Genomic DNA, 19,329 nt, shown 5'->3' with positions numbered 1-19,329 from the left:
CCCCTGATTTCTGAAGGTAGATACTATTATTAAAGGACATAAAGTTGTTACTTAATACTATTTCTAGTAGTGTCTCAACCACATAGATCACATTGTCATCCACTTTCCTTTCAAATAAAAATTCACGTATCCATTGGATACCCAACATTTGTGGTATGACTGTATATAAGTCCTTAATATCAACCGTCAAGAACCAGGAGTCAGCTTGGAAAGGAATCTTACTCAATTCTTGGAGAAAACTCCAAGAGTCCTTACAGATGTGAACTTCTTGAGAGATTAAAGGTCTTAAAATACTATCTATGTATTTGGCACAAGCAATAGTGATGGAACCACGCCCGTCCACTATAGGGCGAAAGGGTGGCTGCTCCAAAGACTTATGAGTTTTTGGGATGCCAAATAAAACTGGCAACCTAGGAGCTAAAACATTCAAGTAGTGGTACAAGTCGAGGTCAATACAGTTATCCAAAAATAGGTCCTCTATCAGACCCCTTATCTTTGCGTAGGCTATGTTGACCTCGTTAATGCTAACGGTTTGATATCTGTCAGTTTCTAGCAGTAAGTTCATATTTTGAACATACACACAATTGTTCATAAAAACTAACCCACCCCCCTTGTCCGGCTTCATAACCCTAATATTACAATTTTTCAACAATGCTAGAAATTGATTTTCTTCTCTTGTAATGTTAAAATGCCTTTTATAGGAGGGATGGTTAGCCTTCAGTGCTCTGAAATCATATTCACACATCTTTTCAAATAAACAAAGTGAGTCATGTAATGGGAGGTTATATACACTAGGAACTCTAAGTGTACTTGAAAAAGAAGTTCCATCACCCATCAGAATTTTTAAATTGAGTTTTCTCACAAATAATTTGAGATCAATCAATATTTTAACCAAGTCAAATGGCTTATCAGGTACAAAAGATAACCCCCTAGAAAAAAACTCTACCATATCAGAATCAATATTAAAGGAAGTGTAGTTATAGATTTTAAAGTCCTCTTTTGAGTCCGTGAGGACCACTAAGTCGGAAAACCGATCAATCATCTCCTGCGTTGACCTCTCCGATTCTTGTAATTGCTCTGGTTGGTCCTGTTCTGTCCATTCACTTGTTTGTTTTTCCTGTTGTTGTTGCCCCTGGAAAAACCCTGCTGATAATTAACATTGTCACAACTGTTAACTACATCTTCCTCAAACTCATCTCTGTTGTCTTTATCAAACCGTTGGATATTAGTATTGGCAGATTTACTGGCATTACTAAGGAGTCTCTCACTGCGACGAAGGGGAGGCAACTCTTCGTTTACATGAGATTCCTGTGCTATATCATCTTGACCACAAGCTACATGGTGTTTGCCAGATGGATTTAATCTGTCTAAACTAGTGGTTTCCAGCTTATTAGACAACAGTGGTGGTCGAGGGTAAGCTTTGTGGAGACGATATTCATTAATGTCTCTACTGATTTTCTTCCTTTTATTACTGATAAGTTTATTAATAGTAGCATCAATGCTGCTAAAAATGCGCAAAAACTCATACTTATACCTAAAAAACTCAGAATCAGTTTTGATAGTTTGCTCCAAGTTTGCAAGTTCAGCCATAAGAGAATCAACTTCTTTTTGGTACTGTAAAATCATGACATTCATATATTCAAAACCTTGCTGGTCAAACAAGGTTAACAAATCCTTATGGAATTCCGAACCCTCCATAAGTCCCACCGGAAAACGCCACTGGCGCAAGCCTTTAGGGACAAGCTTTTTAGTTACACATTCTTTCAAATAGGAGATTTCAAGCTGCAGTTTCCTGCACTTGAACAGTTTAGAATCAAATACGTTAATGGTGTGGGACAAATCACTTACGTTTTCTTGATTGTTAGAAATTCTCTCTTCCATGCCCTCATCTCTAAAAAAGTCTGTGTGGCTAAGAAATCTGTTGATAGAAGGGCTTGCCACATCGTTAACAACAGGGCAATTATTTCTTTCTTGTTCACTGCTCCTCGTTGTATTTCTACTAATTTGCCCTGGTGGAATGTCCGTACAATCCGAACTCTGTGAAGAGCCAGACACAGTAACCGGCACAGCACCAGAAGCGCTTGTACCGCAAAGCTGTAGTGTCTCCGGATTATTAAGAGAAATCGGAGAATTAGACCGAACACTTGAAGCTGGCTGCATTAAAACTTCAGTGTTCTTCGGCTTACTAACGCTGTTTACTTGCAATGCATCTACTTTTTGTGTCAACTTGTCCACACGCTCCATGACAAGTTGAAGCAGGAGAGTCAAATTACCTTCGGCATTCGCCTCATTCGACACACCCTCTCCCGCTGAAGAATTACAGAGTACATCCTCATTTTGAGAAAATAATGATCCTTGGGTGGACATGCTCGCACTGCTCAGTGTAAACCAAGACCGACAAACTGCTCCAAAACGTACCAATAGACCACAAACTGAAGAAAGATACAAAATACTAAGCAGTTGAACACTCCCAAGGTCGATTTATTAACCAACAATAGCGTAAGCAAAGTACAAACCAAGCTTTCGGTGAGCTCAGTGTCTCACCTTCATCAGACAACATTCACAAGCCAGCTAGCATAGTTTATATACTAAAAACTTAATTAGTTAATTACATTCAATTATGCAAAGACCTATTTGATTACAAAATATATATATATATATATATATATATATATATATATATATATGTGTGTACATTTATCTCTTATTTTAAAAACATCCTCATCTTAAGGACCATCCTTTAATCACTAGTTAAAACATTTCACTAACAATAATCTAATTTACAATATTAAAAAACCACTTATAAAAACCATTAATAAAAATCTCTTAAAACTCATATTGTGTCAAGAAAACTTTGTACTGAGTAAGCTTAGAATTTATATTACTCAGTTCTCCCACACCACTTTAAATCGAAACAACATTTACACATGTTTATAATATATGTGTATGACACATGTAAAATGAAAGAAATACAATACTATTCTAACCAAAACATTGTTTCAATTAAAAACCAAATAAATTACCTACACATACATTAGAAAAGATTAAACCTATAAGCCTGAAGAAATATACCCTAGGCTTATTGTACTTTAAATGCATACATATTCAACGACATACGTTTTTATTAACAAATTAAATAGATACCTACAAAGTTAAATTGCCATCAATTTTCATCCCCCTTTGGGAAAGCATTCTGAAATTTATAATCATTCTACATTCCACTCTATTACGTTCATCCTTAAAACTACCCCCATACTTCAAAAATGGACGTGTCAGTACACTAAAAAGTTGATTATAGTAGCATTTGTTGTATAAACAGTAAATGTTTGATGATTAAATTATTCCTTAGAAGGCGAAAAGCCGAGTTACCTGAATAAATTTCACTGGATATTATACCCTGTGTTTCAGTGGACTTTGTTGGCAGTGTTCCCAGCTCTTGTGTTTTTTATGATAACAAGGTTAATTAGGATGATATATGAATATAGGTTCATAGGTTCATAGGCAGGTACTAGGCTATCAGCTTTGGGGCTTATATAAGCCTAGCCAAAAAGGTTCTCTGGCTTTCGCCACCCAAGAAAATTATTTTCCTGTGCCCCACCCTGTCAAGCAGTGCTGCAGAAGTGATTCCCGGGGTGAATTTTCTATTTCCCATCCAGTTGTCAAAGTTTTTCTTAAAGAGAGCCAAAGGGGAGCTTTGCTTGACATGAATGGGTAATTTGTTCCAGAGTATGGGAAGTCTCTGGGACAGGAATCTATCCCTCCAGCATGTTCTGTTTATTGTGGTGACGAGGTTTAGGTCCCTGGAGCGTGTGGTTCGGAGAGATTGGGATTTCTTTTAAGTGTAGCATTTCGAACAGCTCTGGGTTTGTCACAGCTTTGCATGTTAGGCAGAGATCGCCTCTGAGTAGTTGATATGCGACAGAGTAGAGCTGGAGTTTTTTGAGACGGTCTGTGTATGGCATCTGTTTGAGGCTGGTAATCCTCTTAGTGAGGTATTTCCGTGGCCTTTTCAATTGCTGTAGGTGTCCTGTGAGATGCATGCCAAATGGGGCATTGTACTCTATAATGGGTCTGATGAGGGATGAGTAGAGGAGGAACAATGACCTTTTTTCTAGAGGAGAACCCATTTGTGATGAGGTGTGCCATGTAGAAGGATTTCCTGACTACTGTGGCAATGTGGTTATCAAAGGAGAGACTACTGTCCAACTGTGTCCCAGGTCTCTTATCACACTTTCAATGTTTAGTGAGCCACTGCTTATGGGTACTGAATTTTTCCCAAAGGGGATGACAGTGCACTTCTTGGCATTGAGCTTGAAGCCATGACTTTGACACCAAGCATCTGTCTCTGTGAGGCCCTTTTGTAGAATGTCTGCATCATTAGGTGATTCTGTTATGGCTCCCAGTTTGCAGTAATCTGCAAACTTTGTTAGCCAAAGACCTTCTGTGTTGGCTTGCACTTCAGAGAAGTAGATGCCAAACAGGAGAGGACCCAGGACTGAACCCTGTGGTACTCCACTCATCACTGGTCTGAAGTCGGACTTGGAGTCTGCTACTTTTACTGTGTGGGTTCTGTCAATGAGCCAGTTGGCCACCCATCTTGTGACATAGGGATTTATGCCCAGTTTAGTGAGTTTATCTATAATTCCAGAGTGGGGGATGGTATTGAAAGCCTTGGCAAGGTCAAGATAGGCTGTGTGCACTACCTTGCCCTTGTCTACGGCTCTAGTGACTGCTTCAAAGAAGTCAATCAGGTTTAGTAGACATGATGTACCTTTTAAAAACCCAAATGGAGTGGGGTTCAGGGTTTGGAGGTTACCTATGTCTTTGTTTATAAGCTCCAAGATGATACGTTCCATGGCCTTGCAGACCAGGCTCGTCAGGCTAATGGGGTGGTAGTTTCCGGGGTTCCTTGGTGGCTTCCCCTTTGTGGAGTGGGATAACCGTTGCTGTGCACCATTCAGTAGGCATATAGCCTAAGGTGAGGCTATGATTGAATGTGGTACTGAGGTGAGGAGTGGGAATCCAGGGGCATGGTGGGGGATCTAAAACAAGCTACAACCTGGATTGCAGTCTTGTCCAGTGTTAGTTGCACTTATAATTTCAGATGCATTATTTGGAGCAACTAGCCTGGAGGTGTGGATATACTTAATGAATATGGACAGGCCTCTGCCTTTAGTGTTTCGGTCCAGGTTAGGTGGCCGAAAGATGTGGTATGAATTATAGCCTGGTAATGCAGTAGGTGAAAATTAATGTGGGTGGGGGTCTGTCTGGTAAGTTCTGTTTGAAAAAAGGAACCAGTCAAGAGTGTCCTCTTTTCCCTTTGTTATTTGCATTATATTCAGAACCATTGGCAAAGAAAATAAAGGACTAGGAAGTTCAAGGGTGTAACTGGTATGATAATAAAGGACTAGAAAGCTAAAGGGTATAACTGGTATGATATTAAAGGACTAGAAAGTTTAAGGGTATAACTGGTATGATAATAAAGGACTAGAAATTTTAAGGGTATAACTGGCATGATAATAAAGGACTAGGAAGTTCAAGGGTATAACTGGAATGCTAATAAAAGACTAGGACGTTCAAGGATACAACTGGTATGATATATTTGTGGAAGATATTATTTTGTACCTGATAAAACCAGCAAAAGACATTTCAGTGTTGTGGAACATTCTGAGATAGTTTCAAGTCTTTTTGAGATACAAAATTAATGAAGATAGTAAAAAAATTGCTGTAAACTATGTACCGACACACAACTGGTTCAGCAATACCCATATTTATGAGGAAATGGTAAAAATGAAGTACTTGGGGGTATCGGTTAAATAGGATTCTGTTATCGCAGCTGAGGATATGTGGGAAGAGACTAAACATAATATAATACAGAAATTGAGAAACTGGAAGCTCTGTTTTATGGGTATGGATAGCAAGATATAAGCAGTGAAAATTTTTTTAGTCCCTTTAATTTTATACATAAGTCAGGCATATTTTTATTAACCAGAGGAGGAAATGTGGATAGCAATTAATAAAGAGTTGAAGGATTTTATCTGGGAGGGGAAGAGGATAAAAGTCAAGTGGGATAAGTTGAACCTTCCAATAGAACAAAGTGGTTTGGGATTACGTGATTTGATGAGATATTTCAGAGATGCAGTTAAGGCTGCTATACATAGCATAACCAGAAAGCTGTAACTCAAAATGGAAAAGGGAATATGGTGAAATGGGGAAACCTCAAGAAATGAGAGGCTGGGATTTTGTTTGCAGATCATTAAGGAGAATAGCAATAGCCATGTAGAATATTATATTTATAAGGGAGCAGACAGTATATTAAGAACTAAGCCAACACAGAAATGGAGAAAGGATATTTTGCTGATAGGGATGACTGCAATTAGGGATATAGAGAATAGGCAATAGAGGGCTGGAATGTACTGGAGAAAACTGGCAAAGGAACCAAGGTATTGGGAGCAAATAATTAGAGAGGGAAAGGTAATAGAATGGGAAGAGGCCAAGAATATATTTGGACTGTAAGCTATAGACTGCTCTTCCTATCAAGGACTGATATCAGAATATAGACAAAGAGAAAGGAATAGGGGATCCTAAGTGCAAGACCATTATTGGTAGCGTCTTTAGCTGAATCTAGAACAGAAGCTGTGATTAACAAAGCAAGAATTAATATGGCATACAAAATATTGCATAATAACTATAGGAACCAAGCAGAGGAGTTTAAAAAGGAATAGAAAGAGATACTGGATAAACAATTCACAAAGAAACAATGTGTGGATATATGTATGCCTCCCAAATATGCAACAAAGTCTATAATATTTAGTATTTTTGCTTGGAAGTGTTTGCATATGTATTTTTATACCTCAAGAAGACTTTAAAGATTTTTTTCTCAGGTAGATTGCAAATGTTGGAAGTGTGAAGGGGAAGAAAATGGTAATTGGGAACATATTGTTTGGAATGTAATGAGTTGGCAGACTTTAAAGTTCCTTGCAGAATATTCTGTTAAAAATACTGGGTGGGTAAATTGGTGTAACTAACGAAATGATTTTCTTGAGATATGATTCAGGATCTGAATTGCTTTGACATCGTAAGGCCTTGCTGAGTTTAATTTTGGTGGCTACCAAAAAAGCAATTACTAGAAAATGGAACTCAAGCTCTAAACCAGCTATATTAGAAGTAGTGAATATAGTAACAGATAAAAGAACTGGAAGTGGGTTCTTTAGGAAACGGTAGAAGCAAATTACATTGAAAAATGGAAATTGTGGGAACAATTCATGCAGAATAATGTTTTGGAGGAAGAATGATGTTAAATGGATGGCATGAATTGAATGAGCTATGTAATGCTGAATTGACAATGACTGTATAGAAGATTATATGAGAGTTGTAATGTTTGTAACTGAAAATATGTCAGTATGGTTTGTCTTCATTTATATAAATGTATGCTTGCCTATGTCATAAGTGATAATTCAGTAAAGATACGTTTTGTTTAAATAAAAGTTATGAAAATAAGAATATAAATATGCAAGTATGAATAATATGTGCCAAACAGTGGTTGGTTAATTTCTCTGCTGCCATTTGTAATACTGCCTTTTATTAGCTAAGTCATTTACTGAAAGAAGTCAGACCCAAAAAGGTCTAGATGCCATAAGGAGCTATGGGTGCTAATTTGAAATATACAAGTATATGGAGCTTTAGGCTTGAATGTATTAAGGTGTTAATCAGCATGAAGCAATCTTGGAAGTCCCGTTATTTAATTACCTTTATTAAGTTATCCCTTAAAGATCATGTTTAATATGGCAAAACCAAGTTTTATTTTTATATAAAAAATGTTTTGTGCATTTTTATGCACACACTCTTTTGTGTAAGTGTTAGTTTCACCGCATTAATTCAGAAATTTAATTAAAAAAAAATTCCTAACATGGAAGTTTAAATTAATCCTGCTGTAATTACAGCATTAATATTAGCATGCTGACAGGAATCATTTACATCACTCTTGGGTCCCAATCTTATAACATCCCATAGTATGAGTATGAAGCAACTGCCTAATTGCCAACTTGTTAAATTAACAGTTTGACAAAATACTTACTTTAAGCTACAAGCTCCATGTCAGCTCGCTGTCCTTTTTTTTTTCTCATTGTCCTTTTCTTACTGAATATTTAAAACAAATGTTGTGCTAAAAAGGTGCCTAGTCATTTATTTGGTCTTCCTGTTATAGTAAGCTACAGTCTACAAGTACACTTTATAAGGTTTAAAGCAGTTCATATTCTCTAGCTTTGGTTTTACTGCTTTCTGTTACTTACCTAATGCTGCACCTACCTTGTCTTAACCAGTTTCATATTAACTGTCTTCCAAGAGTTCCCAGACTTTTGCCTCTTATGTTGGACACTCATCCACCTAATAAACACTTTGTGGTGCCTACCTTTGCTATTGCTTACCCACTGCATGTTTGCTGACTTACATTTTTCCTGCCTCTAGACCCATATCCTGATCATTTTCTCCTTTATGTGACTTGCTTACCTTGCACTATCCTGTCCTGTGTATATGCCACTCATAAATTCCTGATCTTACTGGCTAGCATTGCTGTTTAAGCTTCTGCAATGCCCCATTTTATGTACCCTTTTTGTTTTTGTCATTTTTCTGTCACACACTTCTCTTTCACATAGTACATTTTCCTTTGGTTTAGGAAATCGTCAACTCGCTGCTTACCTTCTTTTGTTAGCCTACAGCCAAAAAGAGCAACCTCTGTGCATGGGTGACCTAATGCACTCATGCTGCTCCTGACTGGTGCCTCTTTTACTCTACTTACATTAATAACACAAGGTATTCTATTTCTTGTATTTAAATGAATCATAAATTCCCATCCCCATTCCACATTTTTCTTTCATCAGAAATATTTTTCACTTCCATTATTTCATTACATTTTTATTTAAAGAATATGTTTACTCACATCAAATGCTATAAATTGTAGTTTACCTTTAATGATAAAATTGAAATATACCATGGAACAAATAGGTGGTTAAAGTGGCAAATGCTTTATTGAAATGCAAAGTTAATTATAAACGTTTCTGCCTTTTCATAATCTTCAGAAGCAATTTCCCAAAAAGATTCTGAACCTGTGTGAAGGAAGGCTCTCAGATATTCAGGTTTTATCCCCAAAGATACAATAATATTGTCCCACACATAATATCTTTTCAAAGAAATGCCCTGTTTCCCTTTAATACATACAACTATATGCTTACTTGACAAGATCACATCTTTAAATGCATTTTGTACTTCCCTTCGTTCTGGTACCACTACAGGATATGTTTTGTTCATCCTCCATTCTTTTGTCTGTCATTTGTTTTCAGTTTCATCTTCCATTCTATTCTGTTTATCACTTCTGTACTATTACAGCCCATGATGCCACAGTTTCTTCATCAGGTTCATCTTCATCTACCACTTTTATTAAAGTCTGCATCTCCAATCCTCTTTCATCAGTGTCGTAAATTAAGTGTGGTATATCCTTCTCCAAACTATTTGTACTATCCATATAAATTACATTTAAACCGCTGCTGTCACACATCTATTTCTCAGTAACTCACTTTTCCTCTTCTGTGCTTTCTGTGTCACTTTTGCCTTTCAACATCTGTCTCTGCATTGCTTCCTCTGTCTCCGCAAGACTTGCAGCTACCCTACAGCCTGCAGCTACAGTGGTTAAAGAGTAGGGAAGTTTTCCAGTGGTCTAGTCAAATTTCCCCCAGTAGTATAAATCCACCTGGGGTCTCCCCTGAAAAGAAGCCCTAGTCTAGTGGGAGTTACTTGGTCAAAAATGGAGAGCTAGATAGATGAATAATTAAATAATTCTCTGTTATTCATATTGCCCTCTCCATTCACTGATTACTGGATTAGAAATCAGGATGCCTTGCAACTTGTTAGAATCCTTTATCGTCTTCTGTTAGGGAAAAAAAGTCTTCTTCAAAGTAGCACCTGTAACCTAGAATGTCTCACCAGCTGCACCACGAAAGACAGATTATCTCCACTAGTTTCATAAAGAAGTCAGAGTACCTTAACAACCAAGCTAAATGCAAATGCTTCATTGCCAAAGTGTAACCTTTTATCCCTCATTAACCTAAGTCAACATTTAACTTCAAAACTATAAACGTTACCTCTCAGAGGAATTACTTTATTTACAATTGGTACTGTAATGACTTCCTTAAGTGCATATAGATATAAGATAACAGTTTCTAGCAGATATATTCTTCCAAGATATATTGTAGTTTTTGTTTCATATCCAGTTGTACTTTGTATATTTTATTTCATATTCTTCTATATCAGCTGTAGTTATCTCATTGTAAATGATGTGTGTAATTGTCTTTTGCCTTGTGGTCTGATTATGACTGAAAAGTGTCATTTGGGTAGCTCATTTACTAGGTTAGTATGTTGTAGTAAGTAAAAAAATAAATATATTTGGAGATAAATATAAGAGAGGTAATAGGAAGAAATGATATCAAAACATAATGGAAAGCTATTATGAAATTCCATCATGGAAAGCAATATGTGATGTTACAGGAGAGATATTCAAATATGAAAAAAATGGGTAAAGGTGACCATTGTTTTGCGGGATTTCTTTCATTGTTAGCCAAATATGTGATTTTTGTTTTGCCTTGTGGCCTATAGTTATGATTGAAATTGGTTATGTGAGTGACTCATTTACCAGGTTAGCAAACAGGAATAAATAAATAAAATAAATAAATTTGAAGAAATGTGTAGAAAGAAATATATTGCATAGGAAGAAATAATATCAGAATATAATAGAAAGCTATTTTGAAATTCCAGCATGGAAATAGTTCCCTGATGTTAAATGAGAAGTATTCAAACATGAAAGAAAAAGGTAATGGTGACCATTATTTTGTGGGATTTTTCATGTAGGTTGTGTCACAGTAAATTGCCTGTTAAGGCTCAAATGAAGAAAAAAATAAAGAAAAAAGAGATGTGTTTAGCAGTTAAGTATGCAGTTAAGTAAAGAGTGATGCATTTCTTAACATGAATAAGGATAAAAGTGTTATAGGACAGAACCCAAGTTTACTTTTAGCATTTGTTAAAAGAACTGAAATCAAAATATGATGTATAAAGTTTATAATTTAGAAGAAAAAGAGCAGGACGATGTTAAATAGTATTCAGGTATCTGGTATATGTGGTATAGGAGAAATGGGAATATTCTTTACAGTAAAAAGTCGGACAATAGGAAGGCCTTAGAAAGATTGTAGAAATGGAGCTGTATGTGTAGATTGAGTATAATGCATTGTATATTAAAATCAAGAAGTGACTCTATTTTCTTTTCTTAATGTCTGAATTTATAAATTAAATAAAAATAAAGGGCTGTATCTAGGTGGGAACATAGAAAAAATATATACGAATAAAAGAAAACTCTACTGTGTTCAATAAGTAACATGGATTTATTTATTTGATTTGATTTTTACATTTAATTAGTTAGGCACCCTGATTTGAAGACCCTTTTCAGGTATGACCCTGGCCATTTCAGACAGGAAAAAGAAGCAGACATTGATGTGTAAAGTTCATAAAATTCAATGATAAAAGATCAGAGCAATACTTGCATACATGCAGTAATTGGAGTTGGTACACCACATCTTAGTAAGTTGTTGCCAAAACATGGAAAGGTTTCCATTTTGATTAGTTTGAAAAGAGGAATCCTGCTAGTAATTCTGATTGTTGCTGAGTAGGAAGCCAGGTTGTTTTAGATGAATCAAGGCAGTGGTGCCAATGATTGGTGGTGGTAGGGTGTAATGAATATATAGATACATTTGGATGTTTTCTACAAGACTGAGTGATTCTTTGTGGAGTAGTGAATCTACAGATATTTTTGGATGTTATTTGCAAGGCTGAATGATTCCTTTGCAGTCTGAGTAGCTCAACAGGTTACAGTCTTGCCTTTGGTGCAGAGGACTTTGGGTTTTGTTCCCACACCAAATAGTTGAATTAATTTTCCAATGCTGACAGTGCATTGCAGTATAAGGGGGGTGCTGCACTCCTAATTGAGTCATCCTCAGAATGAGATGTTAAACTGAGGCTCCATTTGCCTGAATTGGTGGTAGTTGTGGATGTAAAAGATCCCCAGAGCCCTGGCCATATTTCCACTAGTAGGTCTCTTCAGAAATTAGGTCATTGGCCTAGTGGGAATAACCTGGTCAACAGAGTGTAAAATTATTATTAATTAATAATATTTATTTATTTATTTCGAGACAGCTGAAGTGAAAAGGAAACTGTATTTGAACTTGCCTAAAATAATTGTTTTAATTACAGCTGTTCTTCCCTCTAGTGACATGCATTAGATATTTACAGGACCACAGTGTGCTATTTTTGCTTGTTTCTTCCAAATTAAACTAAAAGTTTACTCTGGCTCCAGGCATATTCCGATAGATAAATTTATCGTTACTTTTGATATATTGTTGTGTAGGATATGCCAGTCTTTTAGTGTCAGGGTAAGTTTTTAATTGATTGTGAAAGACATGGGTTTAGTTTTCTTGTGGATGAATACAAGGTACATTTTGTTCAGGCATTAGGAAATTTGTAGAAGGCCATACTCCAGGAGGTATTTGACTACTTGGGGGGGGGCAGGTTAGATCTATAAGTAACCGCATCATCTGCATGAAGAATGATTTTTTGCAAGGGGGGGCCAGCAGTTTGTTAGCTTGTTAAGACTGAAAATAGGTGAGGAGATAGGACAGATCCCCAAAGAAACCCTGTATGTCAAAAAGGCAGAATTGGAGAGTGAGTAATCGATCTTAAACTGGAAGGAACAATTGGACGTCAAATTCATGAACCAGTTGATTGCTTTGCTATTTTTTACATCCAGCTGAGCTGCCATAAATTCAGACAGATGGGACTTGGGTTTAATATGCCATCCAAAGGACAGAACCTCTGGATTATACAGTCTCCATTATACTGCATTATAATGTCAGTACTGGAAAATAAAGCCATGCATCTGGTAAGAGAATAGAGCCAACAGACTTCTAGGCTTTCCAGCCTCAGATGCCAAATGTACCATGTATTGAACTACTGGTTTTATGTTAACCTGTTATCTGTGACCCCAGTTAGCTGCCTTCTTAACTGGTTGTGTAAAGGCTACACAGAGAATTTATGGTGCACTGCGTAGTAAGGAAGTTTCCATTGAATTAAGTGACTTTATTTTAAACACTGCCACACCCTTGAGGTCTGTTGCAGAGTCTGTCATAAACAACATGAACACTTTTTCTTTCACTTTATTAATTACAGCCCATATTGATAAGAATGTCATAATTTACATTTCTTATTGTATCTGTCATGTCACAAAATGTGTATTCCATGTCTTTACATTTGGGTAATGGGTGATGAAATTCTGCTCTCCACTCTTAGATGTAGCTTGCTTGCTTGCTTTCTTCTGCTGTATTAATTGAAATGAAGTGTTCCAAACCAAGCCCTTAGAAAAAATGAAAATGATCTGTAAAAAAGGTATGCAGATGCAGGTATCTATACAGTACAGCAGAATAGGAAAACTGCTGTTCAAGCCATTGTATAAACACTCTATTGTCTTGTAAGTAGATTAGTACAAAGTCTTGACAAGGTACTGTCTGACCTGATTTCATTATTTACACACTACAACGGCATTCCTGAGATTTACTTATAAATTCTCTATGGATGCCATTGATTTTTTGGATGTTTGTATTTACAGAAACAATGATGGCTCTGTAGCTACTAAGCTTTATAGAAAAGAATGTCGTGTTAACAATATTTTAAGTAGAGATAGTATGCATTCAAGTAGAATCTTTAGGAATATCATGAAAGGACAAGGGATGCATACATCTAGACTAGATAGTGTACAGAGTGTGTTTGAAAGTGATATATTGAAGTTATCTGGTGAGTTTAAGGAGAGGGGCTACTCCATTAAGGAGGTTAATAATATGACAAAGGCGGTCATACAGTTGCGATGTACTACAGGCCAACCTTTATTGAATGGAGAAAGAAGATGGTTTGTTAGACATAGCGACAGAGAGGCCACTTCCGTCACTTCTTTGATGCATTATACTAGTGATAATGGCTATTTTTGTGAAATTATTAAGAAACATTGGCCGGTATTATTGCTAGATTGTTAGATAGGGCAGGTGGTGGGTTCAACTCCTAGATTTGTTTTTAAGAACAAAAATAATTTGAAATGTTTATTATGTTATGATGTGAATAGACCAACTCCAGGATCTAGAGATGGTCTGGCGTCTAGGTGTGGTCAATGTAATTTTTGTATATTTATAGATACGTGTCATGTTTTTGAGCACCCGGTGACCCATTATAAACACTTTATACATTGTATGACAGACTGCAAGAGTACCTTTGATGTCTGGCTACTTGCCAGTCGTGCACGTGTTTTCATGTGGGTAAAACAAAAAGACAGCTTAACGAAAGGGACATCTATTAGCCGTCAGGAAAAGAGACCCTACCAATGCGCTAGCAACACACGTTATGAATACTAGTGACTGACATAATTTTAAATTTAAAGTATTGGAACAGCTTGTCAGCAATGGGAGACTAGGTGACTTAAATAATACCCTTGAACAAAGGGAGACAAACTGGATTATTAGGTAAAATTGTGACACATTTCTAGGTTTGAACGGCCCTGTCCCTTTAAAACCTTTCTTGAAGGGAAGGAGGTTGTTTAAATGATTTTATTGTTAGCTGTCTGTGATAGGTTGATTTGAAATTAATGTGATGTATATGTAATGATTTATGTTTACATGTTTTATGGTCTGAAGAAGTGTCTGTTGAGGCATGAAAGCGCTAACCTAATAAATGCGTCTTGGTTTTTTATGATTTGAGTCGTGGAGGTGAAGTGGATTTCTTTTTTTTTTGTTCCTGATTGATTTGTTGCTTTCCACGTATACCGTTTCCACAGTGGCATTGTTTGTGTTTTTATTTCTGACTTTATTTTTATTTTTCCTGCTTTGGACTATGGCTCATAAGAGTAGTGTTGAACTGGACTGTGTTCCCAAATTGAATATGAACCATTCTTTCGAGGCTATGATTCGTTTACTTGAAAACCCGTTATTAGGGTGTGCTGTCAATCCTTCGAATGTGTTTGCTGAGAGCACTGAATATGACCGTTTGCTTGTTGAACTTGAATTAAAGGCCTTAGAGAATGACTTATATAAATTGAAGAGGTATCAATGCCAAAGGCTACACTTTGAGGTTTGTCTGCACCATAAAGTAGTCCCTAGAGGCTACGTATTCTTCACATGCCAACATATGGTGAGACTTATATGGACCTATTGAAAGACTGGCAGCAGCTTAATTTAGATTTAAGCTTTAATCATATTTGATTACTTATTAAATATTTTTTGCCTCATGAGTAAGCCTTAATTTAAAGCTATTGGTGAGCGACAACTAAAACTACAGCAAATGTTACCCGATAATGCTTATACTGAGATTCTTAATGATCTGATTGTGAAAATCAGTTCTTTTCAACTCCGTCTGATGAATATAAAGAGACGGAAGTTGGAGAGGGATTTACGTGACTTTGTGAATGGATATGTCTTCTCTTGGCCACGTAATCCTGTTTCGGGTTCAAATTTGGTACCTTTGAATACGCCGCATCTGAGAGGGCCTGGATTGGATGCGAATGCGGAACCCAGACCTGAGTCGTCATTATGTGCGGTTGATACGACCACAGGGGAAATGCTCTATTCTCCTGTGATTGCAACTTCGGTAGTGGAGAACACTACTTGTGTGAATTCACCAGTTGACGCAGTTTCAACAAAACAAAGTGATGAAAGGGTCATATCAGTAAGACCCAAAGCCAACACTACACATGTTATCCCTTTGGTGTTCCAGTCCCTCCCTTTGCCTATAAGGGAGTTGAAACCTGCCAAAGACAAATACCAACTGAACAGGGGGAAGAAACGCTCACTCCAGTTATCGGGGAACGAGAAAACGGCTGCTCAGACTATCAAAAAGATGTGGCAGAAGTCAACCGAGGACTGATTTTTAATATTTCAAGTAAGACTTTTACAGATATTGAACTGAGAGTGCTTAATAAGGGTATATCTTTCATGTCCGCTACACAAATGACTTTGATGCTATTTTGGACTTGAAAATGTTTGCTCGTAATGTTATGTTACGTAGAGTATTTGCTGGTGATACAGGAATGATTAATATATATAGGAAACTGAGTTGTTTTGTTCCTGCTTTAGATTCTGTTGTTGACACTTTTACTCGTCTATGTGAGAAGGATGTTAGGAATTATTTCTTGAATAAATCGATAGCAGATAAAAACAAAGTTTTTAAGAATTTGAATAGGGCTGAATGGCTGGCTTTGAGGTCTTTACAAACTGATGAAACACTTGTATTTAGACCAGCAGACAAAGGAGGGTTGCTAGTCATACTTGACCAGCAGTTCTGTTTAGAATTAATGTATGACATGTTGCTTGATACGAGTGTTTATTCTGCTATTGACTTGGACGCTGTTCATGGTGTTATTAATAAGATTGAAGCCGTCTTTAGAAGCTATTTAGCTACGAGTCTAATAACTCTGGATTTATATAATTATTTCAGGATTTCCCATCTGCTTACACCCAAGTTAAATGGACTACCTAAGATGCATAAATCTAAGGTTAGACCTCTGATGAGACCTATTATCTCCGGAAGAGGATGGACTACTGAGTCCTTGTCCATTTTTGTTGAGAAAGAGCTTAGGGTGTTAGTGGATTAGTCTGATTCTATCCTGAAAGATACCAGTGTTTTTTTAACAGATTTATCTGGGTTTCTAAGGTTTTATGATAATGGAGAGAGGTTATGTTGTTTAACGCGGGATGTTCAATCTTTGTTCACTAAGATTCCTAATGATGAAGGTTTGAGGATGCTAAATGATGTTTTGAAAAATATGTTTAATATCAATGAGATGAAGAGAACGTTGCTGTGTTCATTGTTAAGTGTTATTTTAGAGCACAATGTATTTTGTTTTGATGGAAAATATTTCTGACAAAAACAGGGAGTTGCCATGGGCACTCCCTGTGCGAAGAGTTATGCGAATCTTGTGATGAGTTGTTGGGAAAATGTGTGTGTTGAATGATCATCCATTTAGGAAACATATTGTTTTCTTCAAGAGATTTGTTGATGATCTTTTTATTTTGTGGCAGGGTTCACTTGATTTGATTCCAGATTTTGTTAATTATTTACACACCACAACGGCATTCCTGAGATTTACTTATAAATTCTCTATGGATGCCATTCATTTTTGGATGTTTGTATTTACAGAAACAATGATGGCTCTATAGCTACTCAGCTTTATAGAAAAGAATGTCGTGTTAATAATAATAATTTAAGTAGAGATAGTATGCATTCAAGTCGAATCTTTAGGAATATCATGAAAGGACAAGGGATGAGTGCATCTAGACTAGATAGTGTACAGAGTGTGTTTGAAAGTGATATATGGAAGTTATCTGATGAGTTTAAGGAGAGGGGCTACTCCGTTAAGGAGGCTAATAATATAACAAAGGAGGTCATGCAATTGCGACGTACTACAGGCCAACCTGTATTGAATGGAGAAAGAAGACGGTTTGTTAAGCATAGCGACAGAGAGGCCACTTCCATCAATTTTTTGATGCATTATACTAGTGATAATGACTATTTTTGTGAAATTGTTAAGAAGCACTGGCCGGTATTATTGCTAGATGATAAGATAGGGCAGGTGGTGGGTTCAACTCCTAGATTTGTTTTTAAGAACAAAAGTAATTTGAAACGTTTATTATGTTATGATGTGAATAGACCCCCTCTAGGATCTAGAGATGGTCTGACGTCTAGGTGTGGTCAATGTAATTTTTCTATATTTATAGATACATGTTATGTTTTTGAGCACCCGGTGACCCATTATAAACACTTTATACATTGTATGGCAGACTGCAAGAGTACCTTTGTTGTCTATTTGGCTACTTGCCAGTCGTGCACGTTTTTATGTGGGTAAAACAAAAAGACAGCTTAAAGAAAGGGTTAGGGAACATCTATTAGCCATCAGGAAAAGAGACCCTACCAATGCGCTAGCAGCACACGTTATGAATACTAGTGACTCACATAATTTTAAATTTAAAGTATTGGAACAGCTTGTCAGCAGTGAGAGACTAGGTGACTTAAATAATATCCTTGAACAAAGGGAGACAAACTGGATTATTAGGTTAAATAGTGACGCATTTCCAGGTTTGAGCGGCCCTGTCCCTTTAAAACCTATCTTGAAGGGAAGGTGGTTGTTTAAATGATTTTGTTGTTAGCTGTCTGTGATAGGTTGATTTGAAATTAATGTGATGTATATATAATGATTTATTTTTACATGTTTTATGGTCTGAAGGAGTGTCTGTTGAGGCATGAAAGCGCTAACCTAATAAATAAGTCTTGTTTTTTTATGATTTGAGTCGTGGAGGTGAAGTGGATTTTTCTTTTTTGTTCCTAATTTCATTTTAATTTATTTGCTTTAATTTTGTTTATTGAATTTGTCCAATTGTATTTTGTCAAAAAAACCTTTTCAGTGGAGGTCCAGGTAGAAAAGCTCCAACATATTACAAATGTTTTTAAACAGACCTTCAGTAATATACATAAACAGACCTTAAGTAATATACATTAAGAGTTGCACATACATTTACTAATCAGATTGCATTCATATGAAAAAGAGGCAAATATTATAGTGCAAAAGATACTTATGCAGTAGTAGATGTTCAACATTGAATATTTGAAGAGGTGTATTAGTGGGTTTGTCAGATAGATCATGGATCAGTTTTTATAAATTCAAAGAAATGGAGGTGAAGGAAGGAACTAGGTAAGACAGAAAGTGTTAATATAGTAGTTAAGAGGTAGGGTACCAAGCAGGTTTGGAGATGTACAGGAGCAGATACATTGATTTAAAGGTGTAGTTTTCATTCCATTTTAAATGAGTTTATATTCTGAATGGATTTCAGTGGTAATGAGATGTAGTTCCATAGTTTAGCTACACTATGAGAATATAGAGCGTTACCTGCAGTGTTAGATGATTTGGTTATAGTGATTAGTGATTTTTTTTCTCGACAGAGTCAAATTTTATTAGGGTAATAGTGTTGTATTAAGTTAAGAGCTGGACAGTTTTCTGGCTTACAGAGAAGACTCTGCACTGTAGTTAGCTGAGAAAGAGTTAGGTGCTGTGGATGTCCTAACCAGTTTAGTTATCTGAGGGCTAAGCAGTGGTATGTTCTTTTGTTATAGTTTACTGCAGATTTTGCTATTTTGTTATAACATTGCTCAAGTTTGGACAGTTGTTAAACCTGAGGGTCAGTGAGGACTGGGGCAGCAGTTACA

At 36.5% G+C, this 19,329-nt stretch overlaps 1 protein-coding gene across 2 annotated transcripts in view; it reads left to right on the top strand.

Moving 5' to 3' along the window:
• EIPR1 (EARP complex and GARP complex interacting protein 1) overlaps window positions 1-19,329 on the top strand; it is a 1,964,495-nt gene that overhangs the window by 152,421 nt on the left and 1,792,745 nt on the right. The window lies entirely within an intron of this gene.

The sequence above is a fragment of the Protopterus annectens genome, chromosome 1.part0 (assembly GCF_019279795.1).
Source record: "Protopterus annectens isolate FY-2018-M chromosome 1.part0, PAN1.0, whole genome shotgun sequence".
In the NCBI taxonomy this organism is placed as follows: Eukaryota; Metazoa; Chordata; order Ceratodontiformes; family Protopteridae; genus Protopterus; species Protopterus annectens.
Note: the sequence above shows the minus strand (reverse complement) of the source record. Positions and strands in the feature narration are given on the sequence as shown.